Source organism: Bombus vosnesenskii, unplaced genomic scaffold, assembly GCF_011952255.1.
Source record: "Bombus vosnesenskii isolate JDL3184/JDL3185 unplaced genomic scaffold, Bvos_JDL3184-5_v1.1 scf7180000014540, whole genome shotgun sequence".
NCBI classification, from domain to species: domain Eukaryota; kingdom Metazoa; phylum Arthropoda; class Insecta; order Hymenoptera; family Apidae; genus Bombus; species Bombus vosnesenskii.
Window position 1 is genome coordinate 350,638 of NW_022883508.1, and position 19,414 is coordinate 370,051.

General features: G+C 39.9%; 1 protein-coding gene across 2 annotated transcripts in view; it reads right to left on the minus strand.

Annotated features, from left to right (window-relative positions):
- LOC117240077 (gamma-aminobutyric acid type B receptor subunit 2) overlaps positions 1–19,414 on the minus strand; it is an 85,138-nt gene that overhangs the window by 38,401 nt on the left and 27,323 nt on the right. The window contains exon 2 of one of the 2 annotated variants that reach the window (XM_033505934.1): positions 16,985–17,128. The exons of the other annotated variant lie outside the window; for it this stretch is intronic. The gene's annotated coding sequence lies outside the window, so the exon portion shown is untranslated. The remainder of the gene's footprint in view (positions 1–16,984; positions 17,129–19,414) is intronic. 2 annotated transcript variants of the gene reach the window in all.

The following is a 19,414-nucleotide window of genomic DNA, read 5'->3' on the forward strand; positions in this document are numbered from 1 at the left end:
TCTAAGTAACGTAATGCTATGATATCGCGTCGGAATTGTTGGGTAGTTGAAACTTCAGACAAGCACGATAGTCACGGTAGCCAAGTTTGTTCGTGGCACGCGTTTCGCAATTATAATCGGTAGAGTGAAGTATTTCCAAGGAATCACCTTGGACTGCAGCAGAAGCTACAGAGCGGAGGTGCAGCAATTTAAAAGTACCCATACAAGTTCAACCATTTTTCCCAACTTTTCCTTCCGCCACGGAAAGCTTTTAACAATTTCTCGCTTTAACACGGAGCCAAGATGCGAGGGATTCTGCAGAGACAGACACGGACGCTATAATAACATGAACGGATAATCAGACGTTTCGATTAAAGTTAACGAAGAGGATGAGAGGTAGTAAAAAATTCTGATTGACGTTTCGCCTCCTCGACGTTCGTGTAACGCGTCACGTAATTAACATAGTTAACCCCCTAAGCACGACCAGATGAGAACCGTCGCTTATCCGCGTTTATGAAACAAAGATTGATCTGTACGTAAAGATTCATTTTATGCTTTTTATGTACAATTATTTTATCTTTTACTCTTACTTATACTGTACGATGGGATTTAGTATCCAGAAATTTAAAAATCCATCGACAAAGTCGTAATTCTATTTTTCTTTACAAGAATATAGATTTCGTATGATTTTAGCATCCGCAAATCAATATTTTTGACAACGGCAATCCATTATAAAGATTACGCGACAATTGGTTAATATTTAAGAAATTAACGCGATTTTCCGCTGATTTCACTGCGTTCATAGCACTTTATCGCGAGATGAAAATTAACGAAAATGAACTCAAATCGAATCTCGTATCTCACTTACGTTGCCTGCACGTGACGTTTACGTTTACTCAATAATGTATCTCGTAACACGGCATCGTATGCAGCGGCCTCATAACCCCTCGATACCAAACTTGTACTCGCAGAAAGACCTTTTCCACGGATGCACGATGTGGGAGAATTTCGAGCTACTCGCCGCGAATGGTTCGTCTCTTCTAATTCGATACGCTACCGAAACACTCCGCGTGAAATGGATTCGATTTGAAACGCGTGAAAATTACTCGCGAGATCGACCTCTGGGTTTGGATGGCTCAGGGTTTTGCTTCGAGAGAGTCCTCGATAGCGATAACCGGCTGAACGCGGTCGATCGAAAGTCATTGGCAAAGTTGAAGAGACAGAGAGAGAGAGAGAGAAAGAGAGAGAGAGAGAGAGTAGTGTACGGCCATAACGGGAGAACGTGACCTCGTCGGGAATGCAACAACATCCACGCCCCGTCTAACGAGATTGTTTCCCTCGTTTCCCCGATGCGCTTCTGCTCCGTTTGCGCGCACGGACCTGCGAAAAACGCAGCCCAGTTTCCGTGTCCAGGAAAAAACAAGGTCATGGCTGGAAGATAGATGCGGGAGCCGCGTCGTTCCATTCCTCGACATCGACTCGCCCCGACGTTACGACGCCACGACACCGCGCCGTGTCGCCGTTTAAAGGGAGTATTATAATTGGGCTAGCCCGGCCCTATTCGAGCCGGCGCGCTCCAGACAACTTGGCTAACCTATTTAGTATCTAGGAAAAGTTATCGAGCGTTGAAACCGCGTCGAACCTGCCCTGGCCCGTCTTTGTCGACACATGCGGAATTAGCGCGATTAATAGCATTAACAGGATTAATTGGTTTAACGGGGAGGGCGACGCGAGTGACAGAGTGTCTCTGCAAGCTTTGCTTTATGCTGTATGGGGGTGAGAATTCGTGTGAATGACGGGTGATAGAGAATCGAGCGAATGTTCATGCTCGAGTATCGGTAGCGGATTAGGGATTGAAGAGAATGCACGACGAGAGTTGCGCGGCATAGCGCCACATGAAAATTTGGTTGCCCGTGGAAGAATGTGTATTGTGCGCGTGGAATTTTTGAGAGCGCTATAAAAATCGTTGAAGAGCTGAGAGAGTCGAGTGGGAGTCAGAGAGGCGGAGAAATTTGAGAGAATTAAGTCGTGTCGAATGAAAGCAATTGTTATCCTACTATTTCTACCTGTTATCGTCAAATATCGCCCTGTTATTCCATTTTATATTTACCGAGTGGAAATCTATTTGCAACCTAACATTCCTACACTATTTATAGTTTGCCCATACTACTTGTACCACCGACGTATCGCGCAAGTGAAAAAAGATCGATCGGATCGGCTCCAGCGAAAAGAAGAGTCACCATCAATTTTACTTGGCTACTCGAGTGTGAACTCGACTTTCGTTCGATTGATCATTTATTCCTTAAGAGACTGTAAGAAAAGCGATGAAATATGCAAAGTGTGCATGCACACATTTTGCCACGATGTGCCTTCGTACACGCAAAGATCAGCCTGTGTAAGCCCGGCTGAAACGCTGCTGACGAAAGTGTCAAATAATCTTTTTTCTTCTTTTCCCCTGGCTCGAATTAATATCTATTTAGAGGACAAACACAAAGAGCCGAATACAAAAGCGAAGAGCAAACGCGCAGCGTCGAAAAAGTTTCTAACACGGCTGTGCATCGCTTATTACCGGATCGAACAAATATTTCACCGGAAACAAAGCGAAGAGAGTCAAACGTTTTGCCTAAAGGGAATTCGAACGATCATGATGCTTTTCGCCATGTTCGTTACCTTTCGAACTGTCAACTTTTCTCTCGGTTCATCGTTACAGAATAAATATTCACACCGAGGAAGATCTTGTTTAATTGTCATGGGAGAAGAATAAACTCTAAAGGGAAAGAGAAGATACGTTGGCTGAAGACTGACAAAGAATCGAGGTTAAGTGGACATCAACTTTAAGCACGACCAAGACACTTGCCGCCTCCGCGTCTTCCAAGTACTAACAAACCTCTTTGGGAGAGTTATAGGTCTCCTAGATCGCGCAATAAGTTGCACATATTAAGAATTTGCGACCAATATTCTTTCTTGGAGAAATATTCGGTTACGATGCGTTCGTTACAAAAGATATACCTAACATACGCGAAAGACATACCTAATTCATTTGGTTGCGATTTAAAATTGATTCGTTTAATCGAGAAAAAAATGTTCATTTTACTGCTCGTGAAAATTGTTATCTCAGAGTAATTTCTACCTCAAAGTCAAGGGGTTAACCCGCGTCAAGGGGATAACCAAGCTCGTTAGTTATATATTCATTAATATTTCACAGCTCCAAATTAACTCTAAATTAATCCTGATTCGGCAAACGGCAAACATATAAATCCTGACGTTAGATATCCCCTATGATTTCATTTTACGATCTCGTGATTGCCACAATATATTTCACCCATGATTTGGTATATCGATTGAAATCTTAGCCTGCGATTTACAGTGCTGGTGTAAGGGTAGACCAACGTCGGAGATTAAAGAAACGATGGAAAGAATTCAGCGATTACGGGGCGGAATTCGTTAGAAAGACGCAAAGCACGAAATACAACGGATGTTGAGAACAATAGATTCACACGGAGAATGCTTGTAAAAGGTCTGGCGTGTTGTAGAATCGGACGCGAATAGGCATTCCGCAAAGAAGAATTTGCATCGCAAATGCACCATTAGTTTACTCGTAACTCGTCCCATTAGCTTGCGACAGCTGTTTTATTTTTCGCGTTTCTTTGTTTCTGCTTTCGTACTCGTATCTCTCTTTGATTCTTCGACTTTCGTAGCGGCGGCAAGTGTAACCGTGAGTAAAACATTATTCGGAACGAGGAACATAAATTTTCTAATTTTTCCGACATTTCTCCGTCCTTTGACCACGAACCTTGACGAACAGTTTTATGGCAATAAGCGAATATTTTCCGACGAAATGCCAACGATGTTTCGCGTGGACGCCGAAAGAACTACACGTTATGATGTACATAAAGTATGAAAAGTCTGTTTGAACGCTTTAGATTCTTTACATGCGCGGATTTTATCGAAAACTACCTACGTGTATCATTTGTCTATAGGATAGTTCACATGAAACAGAGCGTCAGCGTTCTTTTATTTCGTGCATCGTGTAACTTGTTTGAAATAAATTTTTTAAATTTATTGAAAATTTTACAGAATATTCTTTGTAATGACACAATGAACATGTAATGTAAATATGTAAATGAAAATGTAAGTACATACATTTAAATTCGAGTCATAACATCAATATAATCTTTGAACAATGGGTGCTAATAATCGATTAATGGGTTGTTCTTCGTTGGTTTTTAACATTCTCCTTTGCGATGACAACCTTAATGAGTAATATGTAATGAAAAGGATCTGAATTTTATAAAATTCAGGACGAAAGTGATTCGTGGAATGTAACGAATTGTATTTCGATTGTAACGAAATATGGAAAAAGGATTAATATCATCGTTTCTCTATCGTGCGAGTATTTCGTTCGTGATCGATTACGAATTCTCGAAGAAACATTCTCGGATAAGGCGTTGAACTCTGCGAACGCTAGGCAAATGTTTGGTATATTTCGCCGAATTATCGGTTAACGTTCCGGAGTAATATATGCAGCTCATCGGTTGCACGTTTGTACACGTGTAACGTGCCTATATGTTTACATGTAATCATGATCGATACATCGTGATACATTGCGTATTATCAGCAGAGGCAACGTGTCACGAACACGTGACCATATTATTTAATAAAATTTCGCCGTTTTCAATCGATGGCATTCTACGTGTTTATCCAAAAAATTCCAGTATTCCTATGGAAACGTATATTTTGTACATGCATAAAGGAATTTTCTTCCTACATTGTTTTCACTGCCAATTTATTTTATATTTCATAGTCGTCCGCTATTTCCCGCGCTCCCAAGATCGAGTAAAATAAATTTCCACAGGTGAGAAAATATAGAAAATACCTATATAAAGAAAATATTGATAACTGCGTCACTGTTATTTCAAACGAAAGCATGAGAAATATATCCCTTATTAATCAAGTGCGAGATCACATAACGTTGTAGAAAGAACGTCGTAGATGAGCGTGCGCGTAACTGGATTGTAACTTAACCAACGTTAACCGAGGTTATTTTTACATCGTAGGAAAGAAAGGCGATAATAGCGCACAGTAGCGATTTCTCGAATGAAACATGAAGCAACAACGCGTTGTAACCATGGTGTTAATGTGCGTCCATAGACTGTTATATTTCCCAGTGGAGACATGGGGGCAAGAAAACGGAGATGTTACGCTGCAACCTACTCGCACATTAATCGAATGCGTCTACCTTCTCATTTTCTCTCTATTCCTGGCCCGTTTGGAATCACTCGAATAACGTTTACATATCGCAAAAACTATGGGAAGACGAGACACGAGCGACGCCCGAGAATTGCGATATTCCTTCCAACGATATCGTAAAAAGAATATCGTTCTGAAAAAAATGTGTATAACACGCGTCTCCTTCCTATTTTCTTTTATTTCTTTTTACCTTCTCGAATACCGTATGCAAGGTATATGCGATGCAGTTGGAAACAAAAACGAGCGGTATTTAAATAATAAGCTGGAATCTGAATTTAAGAGGTTATCGAGTGAGAAGCAATACTTGAACAATAGCTGGCCGTTGTCTGATGCACGAGAAATATGCAGCGATGGACGAGGTTCGCGTTATCGAATTTTCCTTGCAAAAGGCAGTGGCGGCAACCAGCTTCCTTTCTTTCAATGTCGGCCAGCAAGATTCGTCGAACGCGTCTACTAGATAGGAAAACCGTTGTTTGCGGAATGGATCAGAATGCGGAAGCGTCGTATTACGAATTCCATGGCTTGTCGAAAAGCAGTAGGAAAAATGTGGAATATCAGGAAATACGCGTTCGATCCAGTTGCCTCCTAGCTGCACCGATACTTGGCTCGATGTAGTCCACGTGTACATTTACCTACTGTTCGATCGCATCGGAAACGTACGAGCCGAAAAGTAAAAGGAACATCGACAGAAGCATAGCTTTCAGTGTATCGATGAATTGTTAGCTGATTTTGATAAGCTGGTTTTAAAATAGAAATTAGGCTATCGGATCAATCGATAAGTTCGTGTCGATTTTCATAGGTAATTCTTTCATAGGAATTTTTGTGCTTGTTTATGGTGTGAAAGTTAAGCTAACTATTGCACATTCTCTGAATCGTGATACTTTAATTATACTTACTAGTATCTCTGCGTATAAAAACATTTTATGCATTCGTGTCATTCCATGTTTCACTTTTATTTAGATTAGAAAGACAAAAATGCAATGCAAACAGCACAAAACAAAGTATCTACCGCTAACGAAAAAGTGCTATACGTGAAGGGGTTGTTCGCGAGTGGTTTTCTAGATATTTAGCTCATGATTTCAACCTTAAAGGTCAAGAACCGAAGACATTGATTGAAGAACGAACGGAAAAGTAATTGTACCGATTAGAAATAATTCTACTTTCCAAGATACGATGCAAGTCTCTCTTACAATGTAAGTCTCTCAAAGTCTGCAACGAACTTATGAAGGACACGATACATAATTCCGTTTGTCTTGCAACAGTTTCGAAATTCGTCGCTTCTTGTGAACGCGCGAAACAAGGAAGCCTTTGACGCTCACTCCAACAACGCTAGGCCAACAGTCTTTGCTAAACTTGCACACAAAGCGCGTTGACAAATTTCACAAATAAATTACAGTTTACAATGACTGAAGAATAAACACGATTGTTCGATAGATTCATCCGCTCGTAAGATTGCGTTTCATCTTTCCAAGTTTCCTTACTTTCCACTGAGTTCGTTGGTTCCGTTTCGCTTCCAATGTAACCAACGAGAATAATCGAAGATCACGTCCTCTCTCTCTCTCTCTCCCTCTCTTTCTTTCTTTCGCATTCCTAATTGGAGAAACAAAGGTACGCAAAGATAGAAACACTGTTGTAGGTGTGTCACAGTGAACGTCGGCATCCGTTAAATGCTTCCCTTGCATGGACAAAGCTCGCCATTAGTTCGCCCCTTTGAGAGAGAATTATTCGAGGACAAAGGAAGATCCACTAGCTAGATCGTTACTTTCGTATTCATCGAATGCACTTTACCCTTTGTCGGTGTTTTATTCCCCCTGATACGTAAATGCCAAACCTATCGATACCGGTTTTCGCCTAAAATCATTCCGATCGAGAAAAGCCTCATCCGAGATCGTCCAACAAAGAACGTCAACCAAACTTTTTAATACCTAATATTGAAATTATCTTTTGACAAGATATTTTAATTAAAAGATCGTTAAGTCCGTGATTTACAATATGCTTTGATATCCCGCCACGCGGTTGCTTAATATTTTCAACATTTACCGAATACGATGCGTTTATGAGTGAATACGTATTTTTATGTTTTATATCTCCTATGGTAGCGACTTGATTGTGGGTGACGAGAAATAAAAGCTATAAAATAGCCAAAAAAAAATTCAGAACAATTCGTGCCAAATACATACCCAAGTTTTATGGCGTACACGTACCTATTGTATGGAAATTATTCGCGAGCATATATCATTGTTCGAAATGGAGATTGGATTCACAATGAACATGTTAATCGGATAAATTTTCTACGGCAGATGTAGTTTAGCCTCAGTTCGTTAACATATTCATTGGGTATGATACGGATTCCAGTACTTTTACGTCATGTATATCAATTTGATTACGAAGGGCAGAAATTAAAAGTTATAAAAACGAATTATATCGAAAATTATTTTTTCGAAAATGCTATTAAAAACGCGAATGCGTTAGTAAAAATAATCGCGTAAATATTCTCTACAATTGTTTGCAACAGACGTAGGCTAGTTTGGCTCATCGACACGCGAAACTTTACATTCCTTCATTCGGTATCAGTTGTTCGCTCGACTCCTGGATTTTGTCCAGGAACGGGTGTTCTTCCTTCTAGGAGATTCTTGGAGATTGACCAGCGCAAACACTTTGATCGAGTTTAAACCGGACGAGGTTCGTTTAGAAAGCACGCGAAATCGCAAGATCGAGAGTTTCGAAGCCGCGTCGAGTATCCACTTAAAGTCGCAAACAGCCAGGCAAAAATTAGCCTGAAAGCTATATAACTTTATCGATCGGAAGGAAAAACAGGAAGATGCAAGAAATACGTGTCCGTGTATAAGTTTTGAGAGGTGAGGCTTGCCAACAAAACAAGCTAGAAACTTTCAAGCTGTCGTCTATTACACAAATACCATCGGGAATTTTCGATTCGCGGTTCGGTTCTGTGCTCGTATCGATTCCGGAAACAACTATTTTATGATTTTCAACGAGTTCTACGTATGTGTATTATAGTTTCCTTCTAGTGTTTACGCTTTTCACGCGAAAACAAGTTGTTTGGTTTAGTAATCGGGAAATTACATGGCGCGATGCAAATTTGAAGGATGAAAAGTCGAGGAAGGAGCGAAACACGCTCGAAAACGAGGAAATATCGAGTGGGTGGTGAATCGCAGTTATGAGTGGAGCGCGGTAGGTCGATCAATCGAAAAGCAAAAAGTCCATTGTTAGAGACGATTCTTCTGTAGAAAGTTTTTCAAGAATTTTCTCTAAACTAGGGAGAATCGCTATTTATTCGATACTATGTGTACGTATATATTTCCTGGAAAGAGGATCGCCAGTTTCTGCAAAGGATATCTTGTAGTTCGCAAAGTTTCACGATGTAATACATTTACCACTGGACGAATTTTTGTGTCTTGCACACAGCGCTTATTTCGAAATGATATACACAGGTATCACAGAACAGAACATCTAGGCATGAATCTCGTTTATTTTTAGTAATATTAGACAATTTTTAAACTATGATCTAAATTGCTCAGGTTAAATCTAGGTCGTGACGATAAGTAGTGAAAATAATTATCCTGACAAATCCGTGAAAAGAATTTGTTTTATAGTTCCTTCTTCGAGCTTCTTCTAAATCTTTATGTTTTGGCAAGCATATGCTTTTCCCATGTAGAAGGTGCTAAAATGCGTTCAAGTATAATTTATGTCATGATCTTGAGCATGATATTGACCCATTGAACGTTAAACAAATGATATAACTCTGAGACAACTCGTTAAAGAAGATAGTAAAGTGCCAAGCTACAATCAGTAGTGCTACGTTTTGGCCCATTTTGAATGTAGCGTATCATCTCGAAACGGCCTTCATTGTCAACGTAAATCCTATCTTTGTACCGGAGGGAGGCTCTGTAATTACAACTACTAAGCCAACCGCGTATCCGGCTTCCAAAACTTGCCAACTCCGTCTACCGAGTCGCGGTACTTTTTCCTCTTCCGTCACGCTCTCCTCCCTTTCTCTCTATTTTCCTACCTTTCCGACCTACCAAACGAAAATCTAACTAGCAACCGTTTACGTTACATTCGAGTTGAAGTTTGCTTCCACCCTCTCTGTCCGATAATTTGCATGATGAGGATTAACGTTCCATCTTCCTAACTTATGACCAATTGACGTCCGTATGAACGTTACTCTATCTCTTTTCGAATACGTAGCATTACCAGAATCCGGAATACTATGTGTCAAATAGGGCAATCGGAGTATATATGTAACACATACGTCGAAATTTGTCAGAAGCGACAATTCACACACGGACGGTTCAAAGGAAACAAAAATGGCAGCGTGAAAAAAGCAACGCGAAGTAGATTGTGACTAGATCGAGACAAGGAAGCGATAGGTTGAAAATGACGATAAACGAGCTGTATGTCGCTGTGCGATACGGTGAGATAATATTTGCTACTCTCTCGAAATGGATTTCGCGTCTAGCCAGCAGCTGCACTTCTCTACCAGGTGTTCGTCCGTGAATATAACGCGCATCGATTACGCGAGTAATCGCAAACGAAACTTCTATCTCTATTAATCGTGTGGAAAAAGTGAGATTTCCGCGAGGAAATTTTACACGTTGTTACATTCTCCGATAAAAAAAAATTCAATTTTCATTATCCTGGTGAAAAATTCTAAAATCGCAGAACAAAAGTCTATAAAATGCAGCTCTGTCCTTCTCGTTTAAAACGCCCTATCTACCATTCCGAAATATCGAAGAAATCTGAACTTTCATAATTTTTTTTGCGCCATAAATTTTGTCCACCTTAAATTCGATTAAAATTTTAATTATCGTGATACTTCGATCGAACTTACATATCTCGATTGTACGGATGTGATTCGCGAGAAGCAGCGCGTATCCATAGAAAGTTTTACCGATCTTCTACACTCGGTTGCGCGCTTTCTCTTGTCCTATCCTCTCGAAATTTTGGTTCTGCGAAAATACAAAACGTGACCTACTTTTCGACCCATTTTCGCGGTATCCACGGTATTAAACGCAACTGGATTTATGGCGTTCTAATTATTCCGTAGCTCGTTAGATAATACAAATCTGGGGTTCTCGTCGGGAACCGGGCTTCAAACCATACTACGTAATTGTGGACATTTTAATTAACGAGGAAATTCGATTACGTTAGCTACAGTTACGACACTGTTCAACGATAGAACCGAATAAACCGCGAATTAGGAGAACGATAATAGTTGAGCATCGTGATACCTTATACTTCAAATCGATGATCATCGATACAGTATGCTGTAATTTCGCAAGAACTAACATCCTCCGCGAAGATTCCTTAAGACTCAGATTACTCGAGGTATTTGTATTCAAATGACTCGCAATCAAGCGACTTGGTTAATGAGAACGAACGTAGAAACTTGAAAAGGGTGTTTCGAGCTGAGTCTGTAAATATGTAACGGATTCATTAACTAACAGAGTTTTAAGTTGCTTGAATTTTATAAGGGACAGCTCTATGTTTAAATTGTGTTTACTGGAAGAAGGAAAAAGCTACAGAATTCAGATTCAAAAGAGCAAAAGTTTATTACTACCAATATTAGTCCTATATACATTTTACGGCAGTATAAATTTATAGTACGTTTTAAAAAGTGATCTGATTTTTGTCGATATTTAATTGGTTTACTTAAATTACCGGAAAATGAAGTTATCTCCTTATTTCGGTAATATCTTCAATTGCGCGAAAGTCTACTGAAATAAGGCTCTGCCCTGTGATTTCTTGTCCAGATCGACGCTATCTTGTCCCATCGTTATCGTTCTACTAACCGATATCGTGGTGAGATACGAACGAAACTTTCTCGTATCGCAAATGCACCTCTACGTTCTCTTTAAAACGAAAGAGTTAGTCGTTCGAAACGAGTTTAGTTATCTCGACGAGCGGAATGTGGCGCGAAGCGACGACGCGACCGCAATATGGTGATCTGCCGCAAAGAGCGAAGCGAAGGAGGGGGAGTGAATAACAGAGAAACGAAAGAGCGGATTTCTTTCGAGTGTCCCTTTAAATCCAGCCACCGGTTGGCGGGGAGAGGGCCAGAAGACTAGACGGACGAGTGGAGGTAAAGCGGCACATAACAGCGAAGGGTGAAGTGGATGAGAGCTCCAAAAGGACCGAACCTCTCGACGGGGTTGAACTTTGAAATTCCATCGCAAACATCTCACTCCCGGTGAACGGGACCAGCCGCGGGAATGGCCTGGGACGATCGTTATATACTCGAATAGGAGACACAGTTCGGGTTAGCGATGGGCATTCGCCACTTCGTTTTGAAACTTTCCAAACAATTTTCTTGGGGCAACGCTCGTTTCGTTGTAACTCCAAGTATTAAGTCTGTCAGTTTCGACGTTTTAAAGGCACACACACACACGTTGATCTGTAACGCGTGTTTCTTAACGTGCGATAAGGATGGACGTTGTCAAATTGTTCGAGATTTTTCCGTTTCTGACGGTGGCATTCGCGCTCTTCTAACCTCTAACTCCTCCCTTAGACCTTAGGGATTCGCTGTGTAGCTACTCGAAAAATTTTTTCCCCGGAGTACTCTCGAAACTTTCAAGATTTTTGAAACACTTCGAGTCGAGATTGTACGAGCGTCTAAGGACTCCCGAGTAACGAATAACATTCGAAGCGTGCCGAATTGTCTTCAGGCCATCGCTAGCTACTCCTACTAGGACGAATCGAATTCTCCCTCCTCTTTCTCTATTCTTTTCCCTTGTCCGCCAGTGTTATTTGCTGGAGTCGTGACGACGACTAACAGAGATTTAGAAATTCCAGATTTTTAGCCAAAAGATCGAGCATAAACGATGTTGAAGCGATCGTTAATGACTACGAGATTCTGAAATAATTGAATAGGAAAGAGATGTTTATTACGTGTAATCGTCTATTGAATCGATTTCAACCAGACACTTTTATTGACGAGGATTGCCTGCGAAAAGCAATTCCAATTGGATTGGATATTTTAACTGTATAAATTGAATGACTAATTCTACCAACTTTAGCAAGGATAGTCTATTTGAGGGACTTCAGTGCTTCTCCACCGCTGATCAACCTCTCGATTCGATCGTATGAGTCTCTCAATGCTGTTTCGTTGCTGCCGTTTCGTTCCGGTGTTATCTGCTATCCGATGTTGTTTACTATTAATTAAGTCTAGAATTGATGGAAATGTATTGGGACGCCAAAACAATTTATCGTACTTCGAGACAACACTTGCCGCAGACTATAGAAAGAGAGAGGAAACCATTCGATTGCTCGAGATCGTGCTCATTACGTCGAGCTAGCGTAATTTCTTTGAAACGAAGATTTTTATCTTTTAACCACTTCCAAGAAGTCTTTAGCTTTCGTTTTCGGCAAATCGTTTTTCCCTCTTTTTCCCCTCTTCCTTCTCTGTCTTTACCTTTACCCTTTCAACCTCACGGGAACCAAGTTTTTTGGTATTCAACGCGATCCGATAACGTAACAACTAAATGATATGATTGAATGTAACGCAATTTCGATCATCCTTTTTCTCCCGAAAGAATGTCATTTGTTGTGTAGCGATTACAATGGCGTGACAATTACAAAGGAAAGCAATCATCCGTAGAATACATTATCTTAGATTTATTACGTTCGACTCGAGAGACTCGATTCTAATCGAGGATATAATTCAAGATCACAGGAGAAAGAAATCACATTTTTCATGTTCTACGGGAGAACTATTTTAAAATTCAATACGATCGAGATTGATAAAACGTTTAGGATGATAAAATCCGCGATATCAGTCAAGGAAAAGTGTCGATGCGTACTCGGATCGAAACTTATCGGATATATCGAGTTTTTTATTAACCAGGAGTGAATCAAGCGCAAAATTTTTCAAACAGACTTTTCAGCGTTTCGAGGCATTTCGAAGATACAGTTATCTATCGTACGTTTTACTTTGCGAAACGTGATTGATACAGTTAATAAGACTTCCGTAGTAGCCGTCGATCAGAAATTTGTCAAAGAGACCGATCGACGGTTTAAATTCGCGGGAAGAAATAAACGAAGGAAATTCAGTCGACCGAGATTACCATAGATCGATTTTTCTACCATCGCGTCGACTTTCCATTGCGTTCAGATTAAATGGAGGGAACAAAGAAAAGAAACGAACCTCCTGGTAAACGGGGTTAAAGAAAAATTATTGGAAAAATTGAGGGAAATAAAGTGCGAACGGAAGCTATAAAACATGGAAATGTGTCGAGAAATGTTGAAATGATAGAATTGACAATCAATCGTGCGAATTTTTGGTCGAATACAAACTATATATCAACTTTGGGAGATGATAGAAAAACCGCTGGCACTAATTAATTAATGGTGATAAATCAATTGACGGGGCAACGAAATTACAACAAATGGTGCATATTTGTTTAGCTGAAAATAGCAAATAATCATTATTGAAGGACCCGATACATATGAGCTACGTGAATTCGTGCGAATAAATACTCGAGTACGTTCGGTCAAAGAATAATTGAATAATCCACAATTAATTGTATTCGAACTGCAATCGCTAATGAGAATCATATTACGACCAAATTTTCATAGATATTCGAGCATAGAGGGGAACAGGATTTCCATCAGAATATTTTATTCTTTGAAAATATGACGTTTTCAATATACAACATCAAAAGTCCCAATGAAAATCTATCGTCATTATCGTCGATCAGCAAAGAACTCGTAATTTTTGATACACAATATTTTACAATTCTTTGACCGTGAAAAAATGATCAGATATTGTACAAATAAACATCGCCAAGCCCTTAATCACTCTAATTACCCTACTCACTTTCCCGAGTAGAATCATCCTCTTATGGGTCAGACGCGTTGTGCAGTTCGTTCATAGCTCCTAGATATAGCATAATGTAGTAACTAAAATAGTTAAATAACAAACTGCGTTAGTATATATGGTGTTCAGAGTGGCTGCAAGATTTAAAATGAAATTGCGAAAAATGTTGGAAACAGTAGAATTTGGTTTTTACGAAGATCAGATATTTTGATTAATCCAGATAATTCCGCTTAAAAACCAGAATCATATACACCTAACTGTCGCTGCAAGGTACTTATATTGCGAGTCTATTCTTGCAACGTCTGCTGCTAATTCTGCAAGGCCTAATTTAGCCAAGAGGGCGCGGCTCCGAGCTCCCCTACAAGAAAGGTGACTCGCGATCGTTGTCTTGTCCCGTACGCTGTATCTGGAGTGAAAAGAATGACTTCCGCGTTGCCCTTCCGGGACAAGAAAACCCGTTTCGATCGTTCGATCAAACTGTCTTGGCTTTCGGGACCGTGTATGACTTTCCTGCGAAAACTTATTGTCTGAATGTCTACTCGAGATATCAGCTCCGTCACGAGACGTCTCGATATCGGTTAACTTCGTAGCGGCTGCAAATTGACTTTCGTCCACGTAGAATTCCAAGTTTCCTCGCGTTCGTTCGTTTAATATGATAACGTATCTTTTTTGCCGACGAGAAAGGGACGAAAGACATCAAAGAGAGAGATAATTAAAAATACGAGGTAATTAAGAAACAGATATATTATAAAAGTCAGAACAATTAATTCGTGGATAGATTTAAATTTATGTTCTTGCGGAAATTAAGCAAATAGGAACAGTAAAAGCATTCGTTCTCAAGCTTTTAACGCACGATAAATATGTATGCATATGAAGCTCGTCCGGATTAAGTTTTACACCCAGTTTCAAATGTATTATCGTCATTGTTATTTCCACGTTTTCCATTTCCGGTGAATTAAACAGCTCGCGTATGTATCAACTATTTAATTTTACAACACCGAACGATACAGAATTGCGGCACGAGGACGTCGTTTTTCCTTCGTTGATAAAGCATCGCAATTTATTCTGGCTTTTTCGTCCGAATCGACCTAGTACGACGAGGCCGATGCACGTGCTCGCCTTTATCACTCAGGGCTACATCGCGGTGTTTTGCACGCACCGTGTCACGTCGCATCGGGTGCAACCAGTTTACGTTTCTTTCATTCTCACTTAATCCAGTCGCTTCATAAGCTTTCGTCTATGACACGCTAACTAGAATTTTCTTTTGTCCGCGTCGTGTATATACATGAAGTTACGTGCTGAAACGTTTCTTTTTCTGCTTTGCTCCCTGCTCTTTCCACCTTCTTCGTTACTCTTTAAACATTCATGACCAACCGATGGAAAAATCATTCGCGCCCGACGACAAGGAAAGTCGCGTGAACATTCAATTTGCTCGAGCACGCAACGAGCTCGGATTTCCTTCCGCGAAACGAACTCAACGAATTATTCGCGGAGCGGTTAAAAGTCAGCCAATTTATTCGCGTCGCGTAGCCGTGGGCGCGAAAACTTGGCTAAAAAATATCAATGCTCGCGAATTAGCAGCAGCTGCGTTACCGAGCCAGCAACATAGCTGCCTGTTAGTTTTTGCGGCGGAGAGACAATTATATTAGCGAGTTTACCCAGTGGATCGATACTGCACAGTCACTGAGTCAAGGTGAGCTTTCTCCACTCTCCTTCTCTCTCTCTCTCTCTGTCTCTTTCTATTTCCCCCGTTCGAACGCTCCTTTTATCCTTTGCGTTTCTACCCCCTCTGACCGCGTACGACCTGTCGTTCTTCTTCTTTCTCCCCCGTTTTTATTAACCTCTTCTAACGCTCCTATCTCGCTTTTTATTTCGTTAACTGCGAATCACGCTAAGCAACTGATAAGAAAACGAATGGACGAAGGAATCATTGACCCGTGGAAAAGAGCAAACGGAAGTTGAAATGGCGAGTAGAAAATGGGGAATGGTAAATGGCGGGTTCCGGATGGTCACAGAGTATAATTTATCGGCGAGAATGTTCGTGGCTCTGCAATAGCTGGACCGTTATTATTGATCAGTGAAACTGTAGGTCGCGATTATCTGCGGATCGATCACACCTCGCGCACCTACCAAATCCCCTTTTCTTCCACATCGTGTATCTCCCTAGGCATTGCGTTCGAGCCTCCCAACATTTTCGGATCGCGCATACGCTGCCTTCTCCAGCACGACGACGACAACCACGCCGCCACAGCCACCGCTGCTTTTATCCTTCTCTTCGTGTACCCGATGCGATGTGACACGATTTCTGGAGCCCCTCCCTAGCGATACGTCTTCCAACTTCCCGACACGACGACCAACTTACTTACACGGGTCTAGCCATTGGTAGTTATGTTGGCGAAAGGGAATCAGCTACGCTTCTGCGTGGCGAAATCGAAGTATCTATATTGCTTTTGCAGATTGGTTATTTTTGGCGAGATGTGTTTCAGTGGCAGAATTCTGAATAAATAAAATTGCAACGATTTTATCCCTTATAATCGAATTGTTCGGATGTCACGCTGGTCAATTCCATAAATCGAAATATAGAAATACATCGAATACAAAATGACGATTACAAACGATACGTTTGAAAATGAAATCTATGAAACTCGAATTTCACGAACTGCAGAGACTTTTTGGAAATGTTCATTGCAAATCTTTGGGAAATATGGAGCAACGTTTCGAATAACCTGATGGTAATGTGGCAACAGTAATTATGATTTACATATCTTTGCGAGATAAATGCAGATTAACTTGGCGACGGATCAACCTAAAATTTATCACGGTACTCGACCGAAAACTTGCTAAACGAGCTTACCGATGAATAAACCAAAGTTTAAGCGTTAAATCCTCCATGCCTACCTCCGGCTGATTAACATTTACCTGGTTGTGAAACTTGGTCGCGTCATTTTTGCTTAGTCGCGCCCCGCCACGTCACTCGAGTTCGTCCTTTTCAGCGGTAAAACTGAATTTTTAAACGTCCGCTTTACAGGTTTGCAATGCCTTTTCTTCGAATTCTTCTTCTTTCTGCAAATGACGTACCACGGATCAAATACACGAAACAATTTCAGCTTTTATTTTGCGTTGATAAATCTCTACCTTTTGAACTTTTTCGATACAATGAAGCGCAAACGTAATAGAATTTGAAATAGCCAAATACGGGAAAGTATTTTTCAATGTGTCACGTGCATTAAAATAGTATTACGCTCGGGGTAAATCGATTTCGAAGTTCACGCTGCCACGGTGTTTGCCTTTCTTTTGCTTGAATAAATTGCCTTGCGATATTAAACAAAATTCTGCTCGTTGTTTCGATCTAACCAAGGCACGGAGGAATCGAAAAACTGAAATATTATGCGAGAAAGATTCAATTTTGCCTGGTGGAAGGATGGACTGAAAGAATTGGAAACAATCGTTCACTGTTATTTACGATACACCGCGAACATGCCCAAGCCTATTGAACGAGACGCAATTCGTTTACCTATTCTACTTGGTAAGTTCCCTAGTAGAATAATGGCTGAGATTTCATTTAGTCGTGCCCCTACACGTGATGGAAAGAAGTATGACCGAAAATTCAGTATTGTTACGTGTTTTATAGTATCGGAGAATTTAAACAATGAAATTAATTTAGATTTCTATTGTCATGAAAAAAGTAATAAATTTATATTTATAGAAAATCAATATCATAAATGAAAAAGTTATCAAACAGTAAAGGAAATTGGTATCGATATCTGTAACATTAATATCAAAATTAATAGTGATTAAAATTTAGAAATAGTTTTAAAATTAGTTTCAAAATTAGTATTGATTCAATATAGATAGAACTGGAATTTTTGATATTTATCGAAATTTGGTCGAAGCGATTTTAAGGCAGATCACCGAGATAGATATTTAAACGTTTCCCTAAAACAATCGCAATTCGTGCTTGATAATGGAAATGCATTTTTTAAGAGCTCGATTGCGTTGTTATTGCAACAACGAAAATTCCACTTGTCACTCAAACGTCGCGTCGTTTCGAGCCATCGATACCACTTTAAAATATTAGATTTAATGTTCTGAAGCGTGTATCGAAATATCGAATGGAGATAGGTAATAAATTTGTTCATTGCTCGCAAACGATCCTCCTGCTGCATTACGTATTTATGATTCGAGTCCACGATATTTGCGATCCACGTAATTTGCGAAAACTTTGAAAATTGATTGCTTGTCGAAATTTCCTTTCCACCTTTTGAGCAATTTCCAGAGAGATCGGCGAATAGAAAGTAGGATTTTTCTTTCTTATCTTGCATCTTGCGAAAGAGCCGTTGCTCGCCTTTATGCGATTTCATCGTTCTTCTAGTTTCTTATCTACGATCTGACAGGAAACGCGATTTTTTCAAAATCCGCTGATTCACCTCGCGTAATAATTTATCTCGTTCAACGATTCAATCCGCAAACGTTCCTTTAGAACGAAGATAGGTAGATGATTTTATTCGAATAATGGATAGCGAATGCACATGACGAACATCGATTTATTCCGATATTCAATCCGGTAAATATATATTCTATTCTTATTTTGATAATGGTATTTACATTTATTAAAATAGTTGGCCTTTATATAATATTTACCAAATTATTGCTAGTAACAAATGCGATTCCAGTGATAATAAACTAGATGAACATTCATCGAATAAAGTCATTGATTTCAGATACGAGAGACCAGTTATTTATAGCTTGCATACCACTTTTTCTGAACCGTTCCTAGAACGTTAGTAACCCATGTGCATCTAACGTGTATTACCAGATAAGGTAGATGGTGCGTTTCAATAATTTATATCGCGACAGTTCCTATCAAAGCAACTTGAATTCGAATCACTATTTCTCATAAATGCATAAAAGTCACGAATATTGGTATAATCAAATTACGAACAACCTTTTAATTTAATCTATTAAATATAAACTAATTACGTTGAAATAAAAGTTGAATATGACTAGGGTCACAAACAACGAAGAAATTTAAACAAATTTTCGAAATCGATGACAGAGATTCCACGAATAGATATCTTTTCGGCGGCCATTACTACGTCAGAGCAGGTAATCAAGAGAATTTGACCGTTATGTGATTACGCGGCTGTCAAACACGTATTACCGGATATGGGTGCCTGCGTGTGGACAAACGATCGAAATAATACGAAATATTACGTGTGTCTGATCGTTCTTGGGGTCACGTCGAAGGAATTCAATAAACACTCATCTCGAATCCAGTTTTCCCCTTCTGTTTTTCTATCTTTCCATTTACGAGAAGAAAGAATCGATCGTTCGAGAAATCTTTCCGAC